Genomic DNA, 6366 nt, shown 5'->3' on the forward strand with positions numbered 1-6366 from the left:
TAACTAAGAAGGGTAGTTTTGTAAATTAGGGATGCCATTTAATCCACGTGGTTCATGTGATTGGTGGATCCCAAATTTCTGTGAGCTTTGTGAGTGAAAAAAATTTCATAAAAAATGGTATGAAACTTGTTTGGCACTTTTTTGAAACACCATGACTATAAGAAGATTATGATTTTAGATTCTAAAATTAATTTTTGAAAACAGTGTAATCAATTCTAAATTATTTCAATCAATTTTCATGAGTGGAAGCACAATAATAGTGGGTGGGGCCACCGAAGCATCAACCAATGACTTCAAGATAAGAGCAAATATTTGGGGGAAAAAATACTTGAAGGACTGTCATGGAGAGACTTCTTTCTAAATAGTTCATAAGATTACGATGATAGTATGGTAGAATATTTTACAAACTTTTCTTTTCTTTTCTTTTCTAAATGATCCCTTGTTAGTGGTGAACTGAACACTTTTTTATTCCTATTGAGTTCACCATTTTTCGTTTTTTGTCAAACTAAATGCTTTTTATTAATTGTCGAGTTCACAATTTTTATTGTTAAACTCACCACTATTTACTGTTGAATTTACTACTTTTATTTATTATCGAACTTGACGTTTTTTATTTACAGTCGAGTTCACCATTTTTTAAATAAAAAGTGGTGAACCTGACACACGTAAAACTCACCCATTTTCAATTTTCAAGTTTTATTCAACTAAAATACATGGAAAGATCGACTAAAAACTTGATGTCATGACTTGTTTAGTTGATTTCAACTCAAAAGAACCGTTCTTGATCAATTTTCATTCAAAAACTAAGAAAAAAAAGTGAAAAAATCCGAGTTTTTTTACATATATTTTCAAAATCACTACAAAACTAGGGCCTTTAGAGGCTCTTCTTTTAGGCGGTTTGGTTGAAACGTCAAGATAAGCCAATGAAAGGGGTTTTGGAGGCGATTTCGTCGGAAACGCCGTCGAAGAACGAAGAACATCTTCAACGGAAATTGATTGGAGGCGTTTACTCACCGGTGGTTCTAGGAAAATGCCTCAAATTTCAAACCAACAGAGACGTTTTTCGAAAAACGCCTCACAAACCATATCAATGAGGGCGTTTATTGGAAAAATGCCACAAAATCCAGATCAACGGGGCTTTTGGCGCGATTCTTTTCAATCTGCCCTCTCTCTCTCTCTCTCGCTCTCAAAATCGCGCCCTCTCTCGATCTGTTCAAGCTGAAGTTTCATCAGGTTTGTTTTTTTTTTTTTGTTTTTTTGTTTTTTTCATTTTTTCATTTTTCAAGCTCTCGATCTGTTCTAGTGTTAGACCTATCTATCTAACACAGTGATATTGGGTTTTATTTATTATTTCTTCAGATCTGTGCGTTTTAGCTATTGGTCTCTATCCATCTCTCTCTCTATATAATCTTTGTTTGTTTTGATACTAGGGTTCATCAGGTTTTGGTTTTTTTTTTTGTTTTTTTGTTATCGAAACTTTAATCAGGTTTGATAATCTATTTTTGGTTCAATTTCAAATCGAAACCCTAATTTCTATAGTGTTGATTCAATTTTTGGTTCGATTTCAAACCAAAATCCTAATTTATATGGTTTTGATTTTATTTTTGGTTCAGTTTCAAACCTAATCCTAATCTCTCATTTTTATAGCTAAAGAAGAAACTGAAGTGTACTATGGGTGGTCTTTGTTGCTGTTTACATGATGACGACTTTGAAGAGTATGTAAATCCCTTGGGATAAATTTTTATAGGACTATATTCTTTGTGTGAAAATTATAATTTATCTTTATTGACAATCACTATTACATCTTGCCGTGTTTATCATCAATTTTTTTTTTTGATTAGTTTTTTTTTTTCTTCTTTTTTAAATCTTACTCAGAGATGGACCAAGCAGAGCAAGACCCAGCTCTTGTAGCATTGTCTCACCAATTTTAAGCTACTGCAATGGAGCTAATCTCTACTCTTAAGCAGGTAAAACATTTGAAATGCCCATAATTTCCATGCAAAGTGCTCTTTGTCATTTTACCTTCTGACTTACTAAGGGGCACTATCATCTATCATCCTACATCAATTGTCTTTTCTAGGTTTTAAGAATGCTAAGCCACTAGTTGCCAATATTTATATTCTAATATTCATATATAAGCTGCTTGAATCAGGTGATTTTTGGACTTGCTAAGATGTTGACTTCAGATGACCTTGCCTCCTCAGTGAGTGACATGGATGACATAATGGGTTTGACTCCAAGTTTATTCTTAATGCACGATTATTCCATTAACATGGGTTATCGGTTTTTAATGTACATTGTTGGAACTCCCAGTTATATGTGCCCTGAGCTTCTTGCCAACATTCTATAGGGTTCTAAGTCAGACGTTTAGTCTTTAGGTAAAGCATTGGATAATTTATCTATTCTTGATTGATTTTTAATTCTTTTGTTGGGTACTTAACATATGCTTTGCTTCTTCAGGGTGCTGTATATATGAAATGACTGCCCGCAAGTCTGCTTTTAAAGCCTTTGTAAGCTGCCGTGCCATTTTACACTTACCTCTACATAAATTCTGTAGATTTCTGTGTAATCTCTGTGATTTTTTACCTCATTGAAAAAACTATGCTAGTAAAGGAGTCCACAAACACATGCACAAGTCGAATTTCTTAATAAGTCGAACCCATCATTTGATAGTAACTGTCTAATCTAACTTCATTGCCTCGTAATTTCAAGTTCCAACATTAAGTTTGTGCTCTCTTATTAAAATACTGGATACATAGAATGCTTGGGACTGTTTATGTAGTATAAAGGACATTATGTAGGCGAGAACACGATTATGGTCTTTCTAAGAGGTTTAAATCTAGACATCTTGTCAGTGCTGGAGTGTAATTTAAAAAATTCAACATTAAAATACTGAATGTACTTGTATGTGGCTTCCAGCATCACGAACTCCCGCAAATAAATCTGCCTAGCCAACTCGCTGTGCCTCTCTACCATTGCCCACACCTACAAGAGTTGCAACACTTGAATCCCATTCTTTTGTAGCAAGCATGTTCCCTCCACCTCCTGAGGAGACAACAAAATCTTCAAAGTTTTCTTCTATTGGTTCTTGTTTTAAGCTATCTTTTTGAATGTGATAATGGGTTTTATCTTAAAGTAAACTACAACCAATGAAAGATCCTAAAACATGTAACTTGTCATGTCCCATTGATATGTTACTTGCTCATCCTACTGGGAGTCGACTTTATTATGATCTAATTTATGCAAATACAACTACATCAGTTGATGGAAACTTTAAATTCAACAGAACCTCACTACATTAGATGTGTGAAACCAAACAATCTTCTAAAACCTGCCATTTTTGAGAATGTCAACATCATGCAACAATTGCGCTGTGTTGTGAGTACAAATTGAAATAGTACACACTACAAAAAAATTGCAAAATTGGTCTACAATTTTGGTTGAAGCCTTGAGGTATTCCTTTTGCTTTACAACTTTCACCATGATGTTTGTTTAAAGGTTTTTTTTTTTTTTCATCTGTAAATCACTTACTATAAATCTCTTTTTCCTTTTGCTCGATAGCATCTGTTTCATTTATTGATTCAGTTTTGGTATGAATATCTATGACCTTGAATAATGAGCTACTTATGGGAAGAGTCCAGCTTTATGCTTGAGTTTGTGCTACAATGTGTTTTACACTGGTTAAGGTAGCATCATAGCTGTCTCTATTTGCAAACTTAAGTTTTATGTCATTACTCTTCTTGCAGAAATTTGAGGGAGATGTTCAAGATTGATGCTGCAGATCACATGATGTCCATTTGTGGAAATGATGCTCTAAGGGAGCTTTGTAAACTACAACCTCCACTTTTAGTATTCCTAATGTCTCCTTGTGGATTTCCATGTTATTGTTCAATTGTGAAATTAAATGCTTTCCACTTAGTGGATTGTCATTTAGTTGGTTTAATGCAAAATATTATGTCAGATAGCAATATTCTTTGGCAATCTGATCATATTTCTCCTTGACAGTGCTGATGTATTGAGGGAAAACACAGAAGCTGCATTTGCAACTTGTGATGCTGCTCATGGAAGATGGGCTAAGCTCCTTGGTGTTCGTGCTCTTTTTCACCCGAAGTTAAAATTGCAAGAGTTTTTAAGCATATGCAACATCACTCAGGATTTCATAACAACTACTGAGAAGGTATTGCTTGTTCATTGATGACCATTTTGATCACTCAATGTTTTTTTTTTTTTTTAAACTTTGTGATACATGCATATGCCTACATAAATATATATATATATCTGCTGAACTAAATTTATATAAGCCAATTGGTGGAAGGTTGGGCTATGGTATAATAATGCTCAGGTTAGTCAGTTGTTTAATAATGCTCTAAATGTTTTTCAGTTCATGTAAGAGTTCTGCTTGCTGTTATATATTGGGCATAGGTGAGTATATCATAGAAATGCTCTGGCTATGTTTCTTTTGATTGGTATAAATGCTCTGTATATTTTTTGTTTAATGAAAGTAATCTTTTGGACTTTAATCTTGAAGAATCTAAAGATTATCCAATTTACCTTGAATCTTAAAATGAATAAAGAATGTGGTACTCAAAAAGATATCTAAGGATTATTCAAAAGAAAATAATTAAATTGAAAAGAAGATGAAAGTTAAAAAAAAATAAAACAATGCACTTCAACTGCTACCTCAGATCCTTTGTGCTTCATCTATGAAAACTTGTATCATGGGTTGCAATCCAAAGGCAGCCTAGCTATTGTAGTTGAACTAGGCTGAGTGGAGTTTTTTTTTTCCTATTGTAGTTTTTCTATGGAAAGTTAGAGAAGTTTATTATGTTTATAATTTTTGAAGAATTTACAAAACAGTAAAAAATTTATTTAAAGAAGTATTTTTGTAGGAAAAACTTCCAAAGAAATTTTTTCTAAGTCTCCATAAAGGGCTTTATTCCAAACAGTATTTAATATCCATTGAAGTGTGAACAATTGAGACTCTACTATCTTAATTATTTACCGTACTTGTTTGCCGAACTTGCTTTCACCATTGAGTTAATATCCCACCCAAACAACACATAAGGTCCAACATGTCAAATTCTATTTGAAATTTATTGTGCTATTGCTTGCTTTTCTTCTTTTTATTTTTTTTAATAAGAAAATTTTAGCATGGGCTATGTACTTTATTCTATATTTCTACAAAGGAAAATAGACTGGTTTGTGCTTTGCATACCATGTCTTTTTAGAATTTTGTATCTTCATCCACTGTCTGAACTGGGTGCATTGCATAATAATATGTTTAGATTGAGGATGGTGTATAAAAATCATCTTTGATTGAAGATGGTGTTAATGATTTATTAAATGGCCTTTTTTTTTACTAGATTCTGGCTGTAAAGAAAAATATTGAAGATGTGCAAGGAAAAGATAACTACCCTTGTGGACAACAATTACTGATTCACAATGGAAAGGTCTTGAAAAATGAAAGTACATTGGAAGAGAACAAAGTCAGTGAAGATGATTTTCTTGTTGTAATGCTTAGCAAGGTATAGTTACGTTCGTTAAATTTCTTTAACCTACTATGTGTTGCTCAATTTTAGGAGCTTTTAACTGTCGCCTTAACAAATTTTATATGCTAAAGTTCATTTGGTGTCTTGTTTGAAAGAATTCTGGGACATGAATGTGAAAATTTTTGCTCGTAATTGAGATATTTATTGTTTTTTGCATGGAGCCAGCTGTCTCTCCTCTGGCTATTTTTGAATTCTTTCGCTTCTTTTGATTCTTTCATCTTTGGAATGCTTTTCTGTATATCTCTTTCTGCTTGTTAGAAAGCTTTTTTTATTTATCAGTTTTTGATGAAAAAAGTTGTCAACTTGAAGTCTTCGATTTTTACTTAGGTCTTTCTATTTTCTTTATTCTTTGCTTTTCCTATCAAATCTACAGTTCTAATTCTTTTGGTATGTTTGTAGAGCAAAACTGTAGGTTCAGCAGGGGCCTCATCTGCTCAGGTATCCTTTGTTGCATCATTTTAGTGATGGGATGTATCTATTTCTAATTTCATAATTTTATAAAAAACTTGTACCTATATTTGAACGGCCTGCAATGGCATATTTTTATAACATGTAATAAGTGAATTTGGGGTGCCAATAGCAGCTCTTTTTCTTTTTATAATTGTAGAATTTATTTTGGAATGAATATTTTATTAAATTTTTATTACAACATTAGAGGTGGTTTTGAACTGCCTCTAATGTTGTTTTTTTTTTAAACTAAATTTATTATTAGGGGCGGTTTTTAAACTGCCTCTAAAATATAAGAACCGCCCTTAAATCATAGTTTTAAGAGGCGGTTTTAAAACTGCCTTTAAATCATTATTATTAGATGTGATTT

General features: G+C 32.7%; 1 long non-coding RNA gene across 4 annotated transcripts; it reads left to right on the forward strand.

Annotated features, from left to right (window-relative positions):
* Positions 1-467: 467 nt before the first annotated feature.
* On the forward strand, positions 468-6107 carry LOC147380784 (uncharacterized). Of its 4 annotated transcripts, none has more exons than XR_015175104.1 (9): positions 468-1233; positions 1648-1715; positions 1876-1967; positions 2153-2228; positions 2314-2378; positions 2461-2510; positions 3747-4177; positions 5364-5525; positions 5949-6107. It is a non-coding gene; the product is annotated as an uncharacterized LOC147380784 (long non-coding RNA). The 4 variants fall into 4 exon arrangements; XR_015175102.1 differs by having other exon boundaries at positions 471-1233; positions 2153-2378; positions 3747-3826; positions 4006-4177; XR_015175103.1 differs by having other exon boundaries at positions 471-1233; positions 2153-2203.
* The last annotated feature ends 259 nt before the right edge of the window (positions 6108-6366 follow it).

Source organism: Akebia trifoliata, unplaced genomic scaffold (assembly GCF_017979445.1).
Source record: "Akebia trifoliata isolate Shusen 1 unplaced genomic scaffold, ASM1797944v1 Contig00992, whole genome shotgun sequence".
NCBI lineage: Eukaryota > Viridiplantae > Streptophyta > Magnoliopsida > Ranunculales > Lardizabalaceae > Akebia > Akebia trifoliata.